Consider the following 20581-nt stretch of genomic DNA (forward strand, 5'->3'; position numbering starts at 1 on the left):
TCTGAAAAACTGCCACACCTATTCAAAATAGTTGGAGGATGTGAAAAAGGTGTTTAGGACAGTTTTATGAGCATGTCTGACTGTGTGAAAACTGAGAAAGAAGCCAGATAAGTATGGATGATGTGACTTATTTGGAATGTAGGATGAGAAGAGGTCCGATCAGACAGGAATTGACTACACTGGAAACTAACCTGCCAAACGAACACCAGATGCTTCTTCAGGACATTATTCCCTCTCATGGTAAATGCCTATTGCCTAATTGCCCAAAACCTACATTAAAAGCTCAGAGGCGTTTTCTGTTTGGGGCAATACAAGAGGTGATCGCAGACCACAGCACCTTGCTGGGGATATTTCATCACCTATAGCATGAGTACCAAATCATGCTATAAATCTTTAGAAATACTCATTCTATGTTCTTCATTAAAGTTATTTGAAAAATAATTAAACTCTTATGATATACAAAAAAAAAAAAAGAGAGTGGAGCAAAACTCTAGAGTTATCTATGTCAGATGCTTTGTGATTAATTTTGTGACTGCCACATAGTTACTTTTATTAACACAGGAATATCCTTTTTTGTTTATATCACATCTACTGATCTCCATTGTCCATCCTGTGGACAAAAATTTCCCACCTAAGCACACTGGGCAATATCACTGCACTTCAGTTGAACAATAACTGGATTCATAAAGTAACGTTTGTTTTCCTGGATTCATTCTAGGCAGCACACCATTCAAACATGTGATCACCACTCCTAGCCAAGGGAGACGTCAGAAACCTCTTTCTTCATCATATATTCTTTTTTCTTGGACAGGTAATCCCTGATTTGAAGCCAATAAGAAATTTCCATTGTAAAATAAAGAAAAAAAATCCAGACCTAAACATTTCTTTATTTTCTTTAATGCAGAAAATTTCGAAAGCTCCAGCACACAGCCCAGTCTTCATTCAGGCAAACTGCTCAGTAACATCATAAGAGGACATAAAAACCATGCAAAGAACAACTGTAAAAATAAGAGAACTGACTTATCATAAAAGAAGTTATCTGCCACGTGAATTAAAGGAAGCTAAGCATGCTGTTTCAGATAACACAGACAACACAGTACTTTCTAATTAAATATTCTTTCAGTGGATCTGTTACTGGGTGCAGGTAAAGACTGCTTCCTCCAGGAATTTCAAATATTTGCAAAGCGTGAGAGATAAAAAAGAAGAATTCAGAGAGGAGCATGACTATGGGAACACATATAGCTGCAGGGTTCCACCACTGATCTGTATTTAGAGCACATCAAAATTGTTTTTGTAGTAGATAAAAAGAAAAAAGAAAAGAAGAAAACCACCGCCACGAACAAAAAACCAACAGTGCCTTTATATGTTTTGCTTGTAGAAAGATGAAGTGCACATTAATTGTCACATCTCAATATACAGAGGACCCACAGGCCTGTCTATACCCGCGCTGAGATGTAGGTGCACCCCCTAAACATGCACCCCTCATGTTTCTTTTTCTTTCCGATTTTTTTGATAGAATTTCATTTTGATAAAATTAAATTAAACAAGCAAATCTTCCGTATGTCAAGATGGGAAAATTTACCACTTGTACTTCGTACTTTACATTTCTTCCTCCTGACTGAAGTAATTTTATCAACATAATACAGGCAGCAGGGCAACACTTCATAAGCCAGATGTTTATTGACCTGCATGACACTCCAAGTGTTTTCCTCCAGCTTATTTGTGGTATGACCATAACAGATAACATCTGAAGTAATGTGGGAAAATAGGCCTATAAATTCAGTTGCTTTTGATTTTTGCTTCAGATCATTTTGATTTCACTGGATTTTGTTTCTTGCAGGTAAGAACCATGACTGAAAAAAAAAAAAAAAAAAAAAGATCAAAAAAAACCAATTGATCTTTCAGATAGTCCCCGAATTTCCCTGTTGAATGCCAGAAGAGGGCATTTCAAAGGGGGGTGAAACAAGAAAAATGTCAGTAATTCAATGAAAGTAAGGAAGTTAACATAGCAAAATAAATGCTGTGTATTGTATAATTATCATTTTATTGGAAGATATTGCCATAGTCATTAAAACATTGTATGAAAATAATTGTTCTGAACTAAAAAGCCGGAAGGCTAATTGGTATGATGCTTCTGAAGTCAAAGGTATTACAGAATAATTTAGGCATGCCAGAGGTTAAAGGATGCATAAACATACAGGAGAACCCTTTGGAGAGAATTATGCCAAACAGTAATTAGCAATGACCAGAAAATTGTATTTTTCTTTCTGTCTGTCATCTGAAGCCTCTAAGATCCCTTAAGCTACAAAATGAACACGGAAAGGAAACACAGAATAGATATGAATGGTCAGGCTTATTTGAAGAAGGATGCTCAGATGCATCTGCTTTTTTGAAACAAGCAACATGCAGCCTTTGGCTAGGAGCTTCCCAGTTATTAATAAAGTGACTGCTGTAGAAATAACTGCAGCATCTACTCTTATTCCCTTATCCCCTGATATTTGAATGACTCTTTAGCTGGAAACTGTTGGCTGTACAGCTAATTTAGTGAAACAATTTGTGAGCGCCCCTCATTCTGTTCAGTGCAGTTACCTGGATGCCATGAAACTCAACAAGGCTTTAAGGGGCAACTCCACTGGTATTATCCTGAAACATTCATAGAATCATGGAACCACAAGGTTGGAAAGGGCCTACAAGATCATCCAGTCCAACAATCCTCCCATTGCCATTGCTAGAACAAGCCACTAGACCATATCTTGTAGCTCCTCATCCAGACACCTCTTGAACACTGACAAGGACATCAACTCCATCACCTCGCTGGGCAGGACATTCCAGTGCCTGACCACTCTCTGAGAGAAACTGTTTTTCCTTATGTCTAATCTAAATCTCCTCTGGTACAAGCTGTGGTCATTCATGATAGCGACCGACAGACCTGAGTCATCTGTCTCAGATGAGGATGAAGCAAATGAGCAGAAAGATGGTGAGACTCGCACATTTTTGACTGTGGAAGGTATTTCTGAATTTGGTATGGCATCAGGCTAATCTTTCTACTACAGAAAGAGGCTGTGGAAAAATTTATGTTATCCGAGTGATGCTTTGTTGCAGAACAGAGCTGTCCAGCGAAATTACCTTTCTGCCGTCTGTTGTTACTCCTAGAAAATAAGTTTCTGTATGATTTTTCAATGTTAAAGTTACTTAAGTTAAATAACTGACTTGCTACTAATTTCTTTTTCATGCAAAAAACTCAGCTGAGATTTTTTTCAGCTTACCTCAGAATCAGAGTATTTCTTGAATACTGAAACAAATTGCCCTCAAGTACTATCTTTTTAATATTTAAATTGAGAGCAGAGGGTTAAGCTGAAATATTTGCTTTGCCCTGTGCAATGGAAATACTGAGTCATGGCCAGAACCAAATTAAGCACCTGGTAGGAAGGCAGGGCCAAGTCAGGAGAACTCAGGTGCATGCAATGCAGCTGAGTGATGGGAATGGGGTGGAACCAGGATCCGCCCCTTCCCAGACCTCATTTAAGGGTTGGCAGTGCAGGTAAGGTTCTCTTTTGCTGGAGATCCTTGCTTACTGGAGGTCTTCTAAAGGTAAGCAGTTCTTCTTTCTTAGTGTCTGTATGTAGGACTGTTGTGTTTGGGTTTGTTCTCATCTGCTGCAACCTAGGATTGTATTCCTCTGCTATTACTGGTGTGCTTTCCATCGTGTTATAGTATTATAACCTGTGTCTCATAGAAAAATTTGCAAGTCTTTGATAAACATTTTCACATGCTACGCTCCTGGGGCTAGAGAAGATATCAATAATTAATTTCAAATTTTATGTGAAAAAAAATCTCCAATTTACATAAGAGGTTTCTGTGATAGTGTTTACCAAATAACATCTGACCTCACTTTAGGTGACTGTGTTTGATACTGTGTTTGAAGTTATATTTTTCTCCATAGACAGTGCTGTTAATTGTTGGCTCTGTTATTAGCTTAGGACCCTCATCCAGAATATAGGATGTACACTGATGGAAGAAGACATGTATTCAAGTAGCCTGTGGTGTGATGCTGAGAAGAGCCATGTATGAGTGAAACAAATTCTTTTAAGGAATATTTCACTATTTATATAAAGTAGAAGTGGGCACATTATTCCTTACAGCTTCCAGTTCCTTCAGGCACAGGAGGAAACTAAATAATAGAATCATGAAATAGGTTGAAGAGACCATTAAAGGTCATCCAGTTGAACTCCCCTGCAATGAACAGGGATGCCTACAGCTATGTCAGGTTGCTCAGAGCCCCATCCAGCCTTACCTTGAATATTTCTAGGGATGGGTCATCTACTACCTCTCTGGCCAATCTGTGCCAGTGCTGAAATTTAATCTCTCTATGTATCTTTCAGTAAGTAATCTGGATAAGAGATAATCATTCTGTTCTCTGATAGCTTCGGGACTCCAGCTCCTTAGAGATCCTCAGTGAAACTATTAGCTGAAGTCAGATTTTCAGAACAGTTGCACTTCTTAAAACTCTATTTATTGCCTAAAAAAGCACAGCTCTAGATATCGTCTATTGGCCAGTTTTCACATAGGAAAACCGTGCTGTGTCCTTTCTCCTGTCCTCCTTTTATGGATCTGAATAGATCTGTCTTAAAATGATGTAAACTGAATCTCATTTTTAATGATTGCTTCCTATTTTATCTTCAAATGGTTTAGAAATGCCACTAGTGTTTCAGTCTTTGGTACTTAAATTGGATATAAAGAAAGGCAACAGTGTATCTTAGTTAATTTCCGCAGATCAGAATTACTAATATTTCTTAAATGAGGCATTAGAGAACTTTGCCTGGGGGATGTAATTTATAAACTTCTGTAGCCAATAAAGCTAGGATTGAGAAAAAGCTTTAAGTGAATAAATAAAAGTAGTAGTTGGAATTCTTGTTTTAGTATTAACATGTTTAAAATCAGATTATAGATAACATGCAGAGGGATAGAAACAAAAAGCACTTATGTTGCCACAGAGTCTCTGTTCTGCAGCGTGACTTCATGCAGGTTACAATGTACCCCAGTAATGTAGCAGCAAGGCACAGTTGTGAGATGTGTCTGAAAACGCCAGATGGGCTCCAGAAAACTGGTCTTAAAAAAGGATTAAAGTAGCGTGTGGGGGATGGGATGTGTCTAGTGGATAATAATAAACATTACAGTGTGAGTGCTGCTTTGAGTTGGACAAAGTGTTAGCAGCTCAGGTGGTGTAACTCTTCTTGCCAAAATCCAAATGTATGGTGCTGCCTGTGGGTAAGAGATATTTTCTGTATAAAAACAATTATTGTATGACAAATGCTGAAGTTGTTTCTCCTACCTGGAGACCTCCAGTTGAACAGACCTACCTACCTTTTCTAAAGTCTCTTCCGTGTTTCAGTTTGATGTCAGTTGTTTAGAACAATAAAGGCAAAGGAACCAAAGCTTGGACTAAAGCCTGTAATGTTTCCCAAAATGTATGTATAAGGAAGTACCAAAGATACTTAATGAGCATTAACTAAGCTGGAAAGAAACTGAAAAGAATGAACAAGAAAAAAAACAAAATAAACAGCAGCTTTTGACTGTCTTCAAAATTTCACTGCAACTTAATGGGATTTAGAGGTCCATGCAATGTGTGCTATCTATCTGATTGACAAGAAAAATATATTTACATTCTTCTTAGTTATTTGATTTCAAGAAAAACATTAAATGTTATTCAACAATGATATGTAGAATATATAAACAAGCTATTAAATATTCATTTGTACAAGCTGGAGTGGTGGCTATCCATTTAATGTCTGTGGATTCCTATCTGTGTGTATAGTTACTGTGAGCTTCATGAACAGAGGAAATAATATTTTGTTCTTTGCAGTAATGATCTATTAAGTAAATGTTTTCAGGTAACTTCAGCTCTGACACAGTACCAGTCTCTTCGAAAGAGTTATGTTGGCTACCTGAGGTCTAAATGTGAGAGGTCTTCTGAAATTCCTCACATTTTGTTGTTTGTCTATATTTCTTCCTCCATTGGTGCAATATTATAGAATCACAGAATGGTCTGGGTTAAAAAGGACCTCAAAGATCACCCAGTTTCAACCCCCCCACCACAGGCAGAGTCTCTAATCACTAGAGCAGGCTGCGAAGACTCACATCCAACCTGGCCTTGAATGCATACAGGGGTACGGAATCCACAACCTTCTTGGGCAGCCTGTTCCAGTTCTTCACCATAATCTGTTTAGTGTTTAATTTTATCGTTGATAGTTTTCTTCCACTATGATGAGTGGTAACAAAATCATGAAATGTTTATTCTTGCAATGAGGCTTTATTTAAAGAGATGCAAGTAATGTAAAGTTTTAGGGGGCACAGATGGTTTAGCTCTAACTCTTCCTCCAGTCTCTATTAACTGCTCTAATAGGACATTCCTAATGCAGATGAAAGAAAGGCTTGCCTCAGGCTGCTTCTGATTTACCTTTATTTTACTCAGTTTGGACAGTTTTAAATGTTGAATGTACGTTTATGACTTACTAAATCACATGCACAGCATTTAAGGGCATTATTTTAGTCCATTGGCTATACTCGGTCTACATCTACTTACTGTCTACATCAAATGCTGTCTCATGCATTTCAGGTTCACAAGTTGCTTGAAGAAGACCCTTATATGTTTCATCTTATAACTTAAATATGTTATTCATACCATTTCTTTCCTGGGCAATCTAAGAAGTCCCAGAACATCTGTAAATATACCTGATTTGCCAACCATGGTAATTTCATGCTCTCTCTCCACTGATGTCTGAATGCAGTGGTGGTTCTGACTCCCTAGAATTCATTTCACATACAAGAAGAAAATGACAGCTCCATTCCTTAGGATCCAGAGCTATCTGTAGGATCTCACTCTTCTGGCTCCATCAACAGAGGTGTACAGAAACCCACTGGAATGCTTGACTGCTGAGTGGCAACATGAGGGACACAATCCAAAGTCTTGTGAAATTCACCTTGAGTACTCTCCCAGTGTCTCTTTCAACTTGCGCGAAATGCTTTGTGTATATGCTAGGATCATTGCTCTTTCAGACAGTAAAATTAATAGATTTCTAATATTAGGTCCCTTCCAACCCAAATCTTTATGATTAATTTGTCTTCCTGTGCATTCACCATAGCATTTTCAGTTTTAAACAAGATTACCTCTTTTTCCCTGGTTAAGAAGAGTAATATTTAAGCTCCCTCCACTACTACCATTTTTTACTAGTAAATTTCTATTTTCATTTTAATACACTTAGATTCATCTATAGTCCCTCTCTACACATTATATTTTATTTTTAATAAAACCATGTTTGATTGCTATTGATTATGCATTCCTTTATAATTGCATCAAACATGACAAACGCAATTCCTTCTGATTAATTGCCAGATTATTATTATTATTATTTTTAGGAAAACAAATCCTCCGTTTCTATAGAGATCCTTAGGGAGAAGGGTGTATTTTTTTCATAAGAATTGCTTATTCAATAGGCTGAATATCAACTCAGTATGAAGATACTTTGTACTTTAGCATTTTTGCTTAACGTTTACAGTTACATCAAATTTTCAACAAGCAGTGAATTAAATACAGAAATGTAATGTTCTCTATTTCGTATGTTTCCACATTCATGTTTACTGTGGGCTTCACATATCATAGTAATTTATTCCATTATAATATTATAATATTTTAATATTATTTTTTCTTTATTTTCTACTTAGTTACTCTATGGTTTCTTTTACACTGAAAATCTAAACAGGCATGCAAATACAGCATGCACAAAATGACTTGTTTTAAGCTTCAGGGTATGTGGTCACAGAATCAAAAGACAGCTGAGTTGGGAAGGGGTCCCATCTGGACTCATCCAATCCTTAAAGCAGGGCTGACTAGAGTAGGTTACTCAGTGCTATGTCTAGCAGGCTTCTGAGTATCACAAAACAGGAGGACTCCAAAGTATCTTTGGACAGCCGCTTTTTGGATTCAACAACTTAAAAAGGATTTAAAATGTTCAAGTGTTATTTCCTGCATTTCATTTTGTCCCATTGCCTTTTCTCTCACTGAGTATCACTGAAAAGAACACAGCTCCACAGTTTTTATTTTCCCTCTTCAGGTGGTCGCATACATTGGTAAGGTTCCCCTGATCCTTCTCTTCTCCAGTTGAACAGTCCCAGCCCTCTCTCTCTCCTCCTATGTCAGATGCTCCAGTCCCTTTTCTTTGTGGTCCTTCATTGCAATCCTTCCTGTGTGTCTGTGTCTCTCTTGTACTGTGGAGACCACAACTAGATACAACACTGCATGCTGTCTTCTCACCCCTACTGAGGAAAGGGGAAGGATCATCCCCTCTTGACTTGCTGGTAATGCTCCCTTTAATGCATTCAGGGATGCTTTTAGCAACCTCTGCTGCAAGAGCACAGTGTTAACTCATGTTTACCAATATTCCCTGGTCCTGCTCTAGGAGTCTGCTTTTCAGCTGTCCTAAAGTTATCTTGTTCCAGGGCAGAATATTATTTCCTTTTGAAGCACTTGACCTGGTTTTCAAGTTTGTCAAGGCCCTTTTGGTATATCAGAAGCTCCTATTGGTTTTCTACTGCCAGCTTGCTGAATATGTGCTGTATCCAATCATGCAGCTGAATAATGAAGTTAAACAGTCCTGGCTCCAGTATTTGAGGCCTAAGTTATACCATTAATGATTGACCTCAGGATGGAATTTGTACTTCAGATCACAATTCTGAGCCTAGTGGTTCAGCTAGCTTTCAACCCATCTCTCTGTTCCATGTATCTATCCCATACTTTATTAGCTCATCTATGGGGAGGCTATGGAAGACACCATTAAAAACTTTTCTACAGCCAAGGCAAACCACATCCACTGCTTCCTAATCCACTCAGCTGTCTTATTGCAAGGCTAACCAATCAGCTAAGCATGTTTTCCTCTCTGTGAATAGCTGCTGGCTACTCCCAGTTACTTTCTTATCCTTCATATACTTGGATATATCTTCCAGGATTATTTTCCCAAACAGCTTCCCAGGAATTGAAATGAGGGTGACTGACTTATAGCTCCTGGTATCTTTCAAGTTTCCCCTCCTAAAGACAAGAGTGACATTTGCTTTTTTTTCAAGTCCTCAGGAACCTCTCCTAGTTATCTTGATGCTTCCAAGATTGCGTGTGCCCATGCAATGACATCAGATCAACTAGTCCTTGTGTAAAGCCTACTGAGTAGTCATTTTTCTGCCCTGCCAGCTGCCAATCCATTTGTAGAAATGATTTTGTTTTTTTCTCTTGCTGAGGTATCCTTTTATCTTTCTGCTCAGCTTGTAGTTTATTTTTTGCTTTCTTCTTGGTAGTCTTTATTAGGTCATGTTTATAACAAAATATTACTATATCAAAAGGTGAAAATTTACTATCTGGTGTTATAAACTTCACCAGTAATGCTCAGTCATTCTTCCTGAATAAGTGGAAGTCTAGGTATGACTTTACTTTTGATCTACATTTCATTCTTTGTAAAAGAGGCATGGGATTTAAAGGAAGAAAGCCAAGATGCTGATGTTGATTCCTGTACTTGATATAACCATAAAGTACTATTAATATCAGATTGTTTGCTGAAAGTTTTATTTATAGCAATAATAACTAGACAATACAACAGGATTTTGGGAGTGAGAGTCTGTCAATTTTCTGTATAATCAGAAACTTCTTAGATATGAGTATTGCTTTGATCAGCTATAAAATAACTTGTGAGGCATGATAGCATCACTACAGTATCTTCTGCCTGGAAGTTTTTATGACAAGTATTTATACTGAGCAGTATGAAATTTAATTTCTGAAGATTTCAAAGCTTGAATTTACTTTGACTATCTTTGTGTATCACACATACAAGGTGCTGTTAGAAATTAAATGTTTTAGTAAAAAAGAAACACTAAAACAAAAGGACATGCAGCTGAATATGGAGCTAGATGTATGCTGGCACTGGTGGACACAATCTTTACAAAAATTAAACCCAGTTAATACATACCTTGGTTGCTTTTGCTGCAACTTTCATCATCAACTAAATTGTTACAAATGCTCCTAAGTCTTCCCACAGTCAAAATCTCAAGAGACAGTCACTGTCAGTCTGGCTCACCAGTGACTTCAAGAAATGAATGTACAGTCAGTTCAATGTAGAGAATAAAAATATAACAGAATATCAGTTTAAAGTCAATGCTTTGACATGCAAAAGTAGCATGGGGTGATAAGTTGCCATGTGTCACCTCCTGTGAGGTGACCCCCATATGCACATTTGCAAATGTAGTACATTTATAGGTAGTTTTCCTTACAGTTAAAATGTGATAGACTAGTTCATTTTTACTTGAGGTAAAAGACGCACACTGAGAAGTTCACGTGGAATTGAATATCCCCCGGATATAAACAGATCAGGTATAGAAAATTTTTTCCCCAAGAATATTGTTCCTCCTCCAGAGAGCTGCTGGTTAAGCAGATCTTGTGTCAGTCTTTACTTAAAATCACAATGGACTTATCCTGAAGTTTGTCCAGTCCCTTGTGTTTAATTCCCTCATCCTCCCAGCTAAATACTCAATTATTATTAGAACTGATAAAGCAAGCTCAGCAGCTGGCATGCTTAATGTGCAGCACAGTATGTTAGTGTGATAGCATCAAGATACACGTGAAAAGAATGGGTGTTCTATCCTCCTCATTCTGCTCCAACTCTTAGATAAGGGCTAACAGCTCATCCAATGTAAGTGTGAGGACAATGAACAATGAGTCACACTGTTCATTTATGAGAAAAATGCAGAATTTTGTACTTTGGATGCTGATAATAGCTGTTTTCTCTGTGATATAGGCAAGTAAAATTAGAAGGGGACATAAACTAGCTTTTGAACAGACTAACTGGAAGGAGCAAGCAAGAGCCTCTTTGGGGAATGGTAACTAAGTAACTAACTAAATAGGATGCAATTTAAGAAGATGAGAGAGATGGAGAAGGTCTCCAGGGTGTTGGGAAACTGATTACCAATGTATGTAAGAAGAGCAGAAACCCAGAATAAAGCAAGAGATGTCAAGAGCATACCTATGAGAGCAAGACACGTAGGGTTATTTGGGAGCAAAATTTCTGGAGAGCCAGGCAGGCTATGATTTCTAAACAAAGAATATGCCTCATGGTGACTTTCTAATATTTCCTAGAAAGTGAGATGTTTACTTTCTTTTGAACTACCAAGGTTGCTACTAGTGGACTGCTCTCCTTTTCTTTTCCTGATGCAGTGGTGCCTCTCAATACAGCTACCCACCTCTTCCAAAGACAGTGAATTTGCTTTTTACAAGCAGCATTGAAAAAATCACCTTTCAAGTTTTTACAGAACTACTGCCAAAGTAATATCTGCGTATTTCACAATACAATAAATCTTTTCTTTTTTTTTTTTTTTTTTTTTTGTCATAAGGTTCCACAGTGTGATGTAATGTGAAATTTATACAAAGATGTTAACTCCTGAAGATTTGCTGCCTCAGTCAGTCTTTTTAGGGCACCGTTTAAAAACTAAGAATGCAACTATGCTTCTAAAGTGAGAAAGGATCATGAAAATACAACTACGTATTAACAGTTTAAACTGTGGTATGGCAACTGTTTGTAGTATTTTAACCCCATGCCTTTCTAAAAAATCTATTATGCTAACTGCTTCCGTGAAACATTTACCCCAGTCTGGATATGTTTGGGCAGTTCACCCAAAATGATTTACTCTGTCTGCACTGATTGATAATCTGATTAGTTTTTCCCCCAAACACAATTTACTTTGTGAAGTGCCAAACATGCTTTGTCTGAGACAGATGCAGAGAAGTACTCATGTTCTTTACAAAAAGAAACAAGGACAGCTGAAAGCCCACACTGTCTATCACTAGTCCCAGCTCCTACACACTGGTTCCTGGCATAGTTTAGGCTGGTTAAGTTATGACTATATCATGGGGCTGCTCTGTGGTTGGCTGAATTACCTGAAATCTCCACCATGCTGAGCGCTGCATCATTCTTTACAGGGCATCCTGAAGGTGAGACTGTGGTTGGGTTTAGGATGTTCACAATGGTTTGTCATGTCCTTAAGCCATTTCTGATGTTGTATAGCAGGGAGATGACAAGGTTTTGGTAGTGGGTGGGTCACAAGGGTGGACTTTGTGAGAAAAGGGTAACCTCATGCTGTTTCCAGCCAGCTTCACCACAAGATGCAGCTTAGCCCATTGGGGTTGGAGAATCAGTCAGAGGAGTTTATGGTGCTCCTGTTAGAATGTGTTTAGAAATGGCAATAAATGCCAGAAGGAAAAAACACCAGGGCCAGAGGAGCATGCGGTATTCCATCGTGAGCATAGTAACATCCCTGGATGAACTGTGGCCCATGGTACTACTGTGCCAGAGCAGGTACCCCAAGGATCTGCTGCCCCATGAATAACCCATGCCAAAATTGAGCAAATAAGCAGTAGAAGAAAATAGTGAGAAGGAAGGCATGGCAATAAAGGCATCTCTATATCCTGACCCCAACCTCCTGCACAGCCCACTGCATCACCAATGGAACTGAGCATAACCAGCTGTGATAAGAAGGGGAGTGAAGATCAGAAGTGGGGAGGAGAAGTAACTGGCAGGAAACTGAGCCTGGAAAAGGGAGGAGAAAGGTGTTTTCCCAAAGTCTTTAAATGCCTGCCTCCTTTGTTTCCTTCCTAATACCCAACTCAGTAACTGAACATTTTTAATTAAATTCCCTACGCTGAATCTGTTTTGCCCACAACAGTACTGGTGAATGATGTCTTCCTGGGCTGGAAGCAAGCAGCTGGGTGGTGCTTGGCTGACAGCCAGGGCCAACCTGCTACAGAGATTCCCCCCCTGGATGTTGCCTTGGCATTTTAAACTAGCAACTTCATAGCGCTTTTGTACCACAGTCTCTACTTCAGAAGCTCAATTTTTTTTGAGCTGCAAAAAGACAATGTGCAACTTAATTCAAAATGAAAAGTACACAGAAATTATTATTTCTCTCTTATTAAGATACAAAGCACTCAAGAAAGTAGGGTTATGTTTATATATTTTGTTTATATATATTTTTTATTTATGTAACAACAAAAACTGATGTAGTGCCAGAAAGCTTCAATTTCAGGTGTCTCTAATGTTACAGTAAATCTAGATTTCTACTACCCAAACTGCACAGTACTATTTATTTTTTATTTTTTATTTTTTTGCCCTTCTCCTATTACTTTACTGAACAGCAGTTCCAAAATAACATTCTTCCGGTGGCCAGAATCCTGACTCAAAATTCTCAGTTCGAATTTCATTATGATCACTTCACAGATCCATGTTATCCTTCCAGCACTGCCCCTTAGCTGAGGTTGGATATGAGGAAGAATTTCTTCTGGTAAGGCAGTGGCACAGGCTGCCCAGGAAGGTGGTAGAGTCATCATCCCCAGAGGTGTTTAAGAACCATGTGGAGGTGGTAGGTGGGGATGGGCTGACGGCTGGACTGGGTGATCTTAGTGGTCTTTTCCAACCTTGATGACTCTATGATTAGCTACACAGTTCTTTTTTCCCCTCTCATGATTACCTCTTCTTATACGTTTATGTCACAGCGGTTAGTAAAGGAGAGAAAAAGAACAGTACTAGGATGGAATCTTTCTGGGGCCTGCATTTCCAATCAGTATTAGTTACTATTTTCTTCAATGATTATGGCAAAAGCAGCAAAAAATGTGTTGATTTCAGACACTTGGGAAGCATCAACACTGCAAGGCAGGACTAGAAACATTTAAATGTATGATTTTATGGAGTGGAGAAACCATCATCTAATGAAATGTAAGAGCTTAAATTGCAGGATGCTGTGCTTAAAGACTTTCCTCTAAGTTGGGTACTTGTATTTGAAAATGTATTGATCACATTTGGACCAATGGACAAAGGGAAAACAACATACATGTGAGTAAAGGTACTGCAAAGGTGCTGACTATGTCTGCCATCTCAGAACAGCATTCTCAAGGATTTTATTGGTATTGCAGCTGAGCAGTGTCTGGCACTATTTCTTTTAGTCTGAAGGGAGTACAGACAAGGCCTAGTAAATCAGAGAGTAAAGAACACATTTTCTGAAACATTTATTTGTTTAACCTCAATCTGTGTTTTATTTTCCAATTCCCCATGCAATTACCAAACTATATACTTCAAATCTACTGAAAATCAAACGTAAGGGTATTGAATAAAGTTGTTCTGATTTAATTTTAGTTTTTCTTCCCAACACAGTGTCTTTATTTTTCTAATTTTCTTCTTACTCTGTACTTCTGCCAAGTATGGAAATCAACATGAATCTCCATGTTGCTGCTCTCCTGCTGTGCAATTTCTAAACATCAGGTTGAAGTTCATAAGCAAATTAATCTTGTGCTGCATATTGCTGTAGCCAGGCTGCTTCCATGATGTGAAATAGTATACGTACAGCAACACTGCATTGTAACTAACACACAGCACAGATTTAGAGCTTTTATTTTAAATCCAAGCTGAGCCACATCACCCAACATTTAAGTGGAGTTCACTGGCAGTGAAATTCCTCTGCATGAAAAACTGTTCAATGACTGTGACTGAGCACTTATGACCAAAATTCTCCTCTAAAAAAAGCACCTTTTAAAATCTGTTTGATTTTATTGCTTTCATATACCACAGCCTTTCCTCTCAAAGGACTAAAGAGACTTCCCTATATCCTTGTGGTGATAAAGGCTAACCACATCCTTTGTTGTACTAGGAATGGTGTAGCCAGCAAGTCACATTTAAGTGATTTTTCTTCATTATTTTGTAAATATGAGACCACATCTTGTGCGTATGTTCAGTTGTGGTCTGCCCAGTAACAGAAGGATATGAACATAATGGAATCAAGGGCCACCATGATGACCACAAGGCAGGGACACATCACATTCAAGGAGGTGATGAAGCCATGTTTCTTCAACCTGGGTAAAGGAAACCTAATGGGGGCTCTGCTTTATTCTCGTGTAGGGTGATGGGGATCATTTCTTAGTACACAGTGAAGAAGTAGGAAGCAATTATTCTAAATCACAACAACAGAAGTTTTGTCCCAGTCTTAGAAAAGATGCTTTCATGAGAGAGTAGTCACACACTGAAGTCAATTGCATGTGCAAGTTCCAAAATCTCCATTGTTGATGCTATTAAAAACTCAGCTGGACAAGGTCCTGAGCAACGTAATGTACCTTCAGATTTGTCCCTGCTTTGACCATGCTACAGACAACTTGACCAATGAAACTCCTTTCCAATCTGTCATGATTCCAGCCCAATTTGGCCTGCTTCCATGAATAACAGGATGAGGGGACCCACTCCCTGGGAAATGGGAAGGTAGTGAGATGAGCCTAAAAACAACGGTGGCAGTAAGCTAAGGGAAAATACTAATTTACTAAATATGAGCACAGAATGCAAGATAACACAATACAGTACAACATAAATGGAACTGAAGCTAATGGATTAAATGAAGGAGAGAGAGTGTGTCCAAAACCAAAGGCCTTACTCTAATGTTGAAGGTGAGATGGCTGGAGAGCACAAGAGCACACACCGCAGAGATGAGCAGAAAAAGGAGAGCCAGTTTTGTGACATCCAAACAGTTTTATTCTTCCCTCTGGAAAAAAAAAAAAAAAAACAAAAACAAAAAAAAACCAGTGAAGTCTTCTGGAAGCTGGACTTCTTCTCTTCTGAGAAAGGTACCTGGAACTATTGACAATCCACAGATCTGGAGCTTTAACTCTCTAACTCCCAGTGCACTACATGATGTCATGATGAGGAATATCACCCCTTATTTCACATCGCAAGCTATGACACAATCTAAATTAACCAGTGATTCCAGCACACCTTGCCACTGTAACTCTTTGGAAATCTATGAAAGAGTCTGCTAGTGTTATTTGTTTTAGAAGCTGATGAAGAGATGCTTCCCATCTAATGTCTTACCTTACTTCATGGAGGAAGGCTGTGGTTTTTTTCTTTTTTTTCCCTTCCAGACCCACTCTTGTGACACACCAATCCACTTAAAAAGGAGACTTCACTCATGTAGACCTCTCTCTTCCTGGCACTGATATTAATCTTCTGCTCTTCTTTTCCAGATTTTAAAATCACTGAAATGCCATCTGGGGGTGACAGAGGATGCCAAGTTGTCTCTGCAGGAGAAACAACAGTAACCAACTGGGCTGCATTAAGAAGTGAATGGCTAGCACATGAAGGCAGGTTGTTATTCCCCTTTAGTTGGTGCTGGTTAAGCAGTACCTAGAATACGGTGTCTTGTTTCACCCACTCCACTTCCTGGCTGTTGAGAAACCATGGCAGGGGGGCATGAAGATGGAAAGGAGCCCAGGGCATAGTTCCTCACATATGCGAGAAGCACTCTGCTTGGTTTTGTAAAGAAAAAAACGTGGTATGATCTGATAGTGGACTACAACCATTTGAAGAGGAATACAAAGATGACAGAGCAAAAAAAAAAAAACAAAACAAAACACCAAAACAACTTGGTGGATGATACTGCAAAGGGCAACAGCAGCCATGTGCAGCATGGGAAGTTCCAGTTGGGCATCATTATAAATGTCTTCACTGGTAGTGCAGGACTGGAGCTGTGAAATTGTGCAAACTCCATTCTTGAAGGTTTTCAAAACTTGCCTAGACAAACTCATTGCTGACCTTATCAGTTGTTGAAAAGTTCTGCTTCAATACAGTAGGTGAACAAGGTGACTTTCAGAGGTCCCTCCAACCAACACTTTCAGATCTCCAGATCCTAGTTCACAGATTCCTGTACTGCTTTGTTATCCATCCTGTTGCATTCCCTGATGGTGTTTCCACTTCCCACCTCTTCCCAGAAACCTAACTCCCTTTCTTCCCAGAAACAAAGCTTCTATTTCTACCCTCTTTTTTTTTTTTTTTTCCTCTCATGCTCTTCAGTAATTTAAACTTGTTCTTCAGCTGTGCTCTTCATCCACTGGTGATCTCTTTCTCCATTCTGACCTTTTGACATATGTGTTTTGGGTCATCCAAGTCACACAAGCATCTCTTCTCCATGTCATCTCATTTATTAGGTGTCTGTAAACATCAAGTTGTCTGCACAGCCTCCTCTCTCCTTTCCTTTGCCCTGTATTTTCATATCACTCTTTCACCGATCCTCCAGGTGCAGTGCTAATCCTCAGATCTTCTCTTCTGTCTGGCACCACTTCATCAGTAGGTAATTTCCATCAGGTACCTATTCAAGATTAGAAAATATATCCTACTGCTTCTGTATTGAATGCCTTTCACATCTGTTCTATTTTCAGTCAGATTTTCTTGCATCAAAGACACTATTTTTCTATCCCTTGCCTGTTTTTAATAATAGATCATGAAGGTTTTTTTTTTTTTTTATGTTGAGTCAACAACAATTTACGTGAACATGAAAATATACAGTAACTTATGAAGGCTACTAAGTTTTTGATCATTTAAATACATGTGGTGTTTAAATTTTTTCTGTGAGTAAAAGATCAATTCAGATCAAATTTCCTAAAATGTAAAGAGAAAGTTGTGCCTGCTTCAACTCACTCTATAAAAACCAAAACCAAACATTTTTAATACTCTTTCTTTGATTTTATAGTCACTGTACTTTCCCCATCATCCACTACTTCCATTGTTAAAGCTCAGCAGTTAATTGTCCATTAGCTGCAATTAAAAGCACAATGTTTCAGCTACATGCTGTCTTCTTTACTTAGCTCTCCCGGAGCAGACTGTAAACTAAAAACTGCAACAAAGCACAGATGACACAGACTTAAACCAAGCCACTTACCACCAGCCATTGAAACCTCCTATCTGCTTTGAAATTAGATGGGAAACAGAGAGCATGCTGTAAGTTTTAATGTTAGTTGATGTTCTCTGAATCAAGGATTTCTGGACTTTCAGTTTTGGAGGAGGTGGTTCAGCGGTAATTCAAATAGAGATAAAAAATCTAAAAATAGAGTCCTCTAATCATTATTCCTATTTGCCACGTAATTTTATGTCTCTTCTCACTGTATTTATATTTTGCTGACAAAGAAACAAAATCACTTCTGACAGGTTATTGGCTACATCAGGTAAAGTGTTCACAGGTAGGCTAATAGTCACATATAGAAAGAAGAGTTGAACTCACCCAAACTGGTGAAGGAACTCTCACAGCATTCCTTCTTAGGAAATAGCATAAGTCTAAGAAAACTTCTCACTTTAGTGGCTGGCTCTTATATCAGCCCAGGGTGGTTCCATCGTGGGTCCTCCCTTTCTGGTCAGGTGGGAAGCACAGGAGCAAACGATGTGTCTGTGTTCCCTGGGCCAACCACACCCCTTCACTGGGTGCTCAATTACCACTTCATGCCATGACCTAACTGTTGCTCTACATTGACATTAATATGCAATATTTTGCAATATTTTGGAGTAGCGCTAGAATAGGGTGTCACAACGTGGAGACTGTTTAGCAGTAATGCTGAAACAATGAGGAAGTGCAAAGAAGAGTTTCAGCTGATGATTGGATATAGCATAGATGAAGAATAACAATGTATTTTAGTGCTTGTTTCTTTAGCTTTGTTTTTATTACATCACTGTATAACCAAGATGTTATAATCACAGTATAATTGTGTATAATCAATAGATATCAAGATGTTATAATCGCAATATAATCAAGAGAGTAAGGCAAAGCAAACAAGGATCACAAAAGAGAATAAGTGGAAGAGCTTACCCTTGGGTTGAGCTCACCAGAAGATACCAAGAGAGGGGATCTCCAGAAGAGAGATCCTTCCCCTCTGGTAGCCAGCTCTTAAATAGGTCTAGGAGGGGTGGAACCTGGCTCCACCCCTTCCGGCAGCACAGGTGAATTGCCTTCAGCTGTGCTCGTCTGGCTGACTCAAGGCTCACCTCAGGTGATTAATCAGAGGTTCAGGCCGTGACTCAGCAGTTCCAATACAATCACTTTCTTTGGATCTTCCAATGCTTGTATTAATTCATATTTAGTCTGTTTTTTTGTTTGTTAATAGGTGTAATGCTATACAAACAGTGATACCACCTCATCTAGTGCTCTGTGCCTGTCCCAACAGTTGGGTACCATAAGGCCTGTAAAGAATATGCTGCAATAAAAGCAGCCGTTTTCTTCCTACTGTGACTTCCTGTTATTGCCTCAGCATGATTTTATGCCCTAATTTTCTGTAAATTTTAGTTTTTGAAACATGCAGACATCATTCAGCCACAAAAAGTAAGATAATGTCCTACAACAGAGCGTCCACAGGCTCCTCAGAGGCTCCTCTTAGGACCTCTCTCTTTTATCATAATGATTTGAAAAAAAAACAAAAACAAAACATAAAAAGAAAAAAGCAACACATGCAGGTTATCAGGGCTTTGACAGAAGTTTTTATCTGACCTTTTGTGGACTTGAAGGGATCTAAATTAGTTCTGTAAGTAACGAACAATCCAAATATAGAGATTTTTGAATGAATGAGTAACTTGGAGTAAAAGAGAAACATTTTATTCAGATTATAGTTGAATTTTTATTTTATTTTATTTTATTTTTTGATGTCAGGTATTTTCTTGTGGGAAAGAAAATGATACTTGATGAGGGTAAAAAAAAAAACAACCCACAAACAACAAAAAACAGAACCTTTTCCTCTCATGGCCAGAGTAAAGGCAAGATTTGCAGTCACATTTCTATCAGAATCAGAAAGAGAATAAACTAAAGGTAAGAACAGTTCAGTTATTTTCCATGTTCTGAGTGATTACAAACAGATTATAAAGTTTATGGTGGATTATCCATTCCTTTTTAGCTAGTCTAACAGGGTGCAACAAATGAATTTAGTGAGCAGCAGGAAGTAGGAATTATTAGTCTGTAATGTGTGGCAATTAACAAATTAATATATGTAATCAGATCAGCAACTATTTTTATCTACAGGTATTAATGACAGCTACAAATAAAATGCTATCCAGTGCCCCAAATTAATGCCCTCTAAAGGTAGCTTTACAATCGTATCATCTTCTAAATAAGAATGGTAACAGGCACTAATAGCTGCTGTAGAGAATAGACACTGAAGAGAGCTTTTGCATGTTAACAATGACATAGTATACTGCATATTTAAGTATCTGCCTCTAAATTTGCCCAGAAAGTCTCAAAAATAATCCAGAAACCAGTAGACTTCTTCAGGATGTTTTACGAGTTTCTATGACTCATTAAAATGCTGTACTAAAAAGAGAAATACCAGAAATCCAGGACCAAGCTATAAATCTGTATCTTTCAAGAGTTAAAAGCTCACTTAAAATGAGTATTTGAAACATTTTAAATGGTTCCTCACCAAACATAATCAGTATTACAGATTATTGGAAGGGACCTTGAGAGATCATTGAGTCCAACCCCCTGCTAAAGCTTGCTCCCTACAATAGGTCACACAGGTAGGCATCCAGACTGGTCTTGAATATCTCTGCAGAACAAAAGCAACCTGTTCCAGTACTCCATCATCCTTACTGTAAAGCCTCAGGCTCCATCTCAGGGAATCAGACTGTGACTGAGTGTTCTGAGGAGCACGAATTCAGCTGCTATGGGATTTGGAGTGCAGTTGCCAGCATGCTTCTGGTCTGTACCAGCA

General features: G+C 38.5%; 1 long non-coding RNA gene across 3 annotated transcripts in view; it reads right to left on the reverse strand.

Moving 5' to 3' along the window:
• LOC125690971 (uncharacterized) overlaps positions 1–18739 on the reverse strand; it is a 48090-nt gene extending 29351 nt beyond the window's left edge. Inside the window, exons 1-4 of one of the 3 annotated variants that reach the window (XR_007375861.1) lie at positions 18694–18739; positions 16653–17205; positions 15933–16138; positions 14456–15606 (exon numbers count right to left, since the gene is read on the reverse strand). This is a non-coding gene — a long non-coding RNA (uncharacterized LOC125690971). Of the gene's footprint in view, positions 1–14455; positions 15607–15932; positions 16221–16652; positions 17206–18693 lie in introns of those variants that run through there. The other 2 variants (XR_007375860.1, XR_007375859.1) reach the window with 2 other exon arrangements.
• Between the last annotated feature and the right edge of the window lie 1842 nt (positions 18740–20581).

This window comes from Lagopus muta, chromosome 3, assembly GCF_023343835.1.
Source record: "Lagopus muta isolate bLagMut1 chromosome 3, bLagMut1 primary, whole genome shotgun sequence".
Classification (NCBI taxonomy): domain Eukaryota; kingdom Metazoa; phylum Chordata; class Aves; order Galliformes; family Phasianidae; genus Lagopus; species Lagopus muta.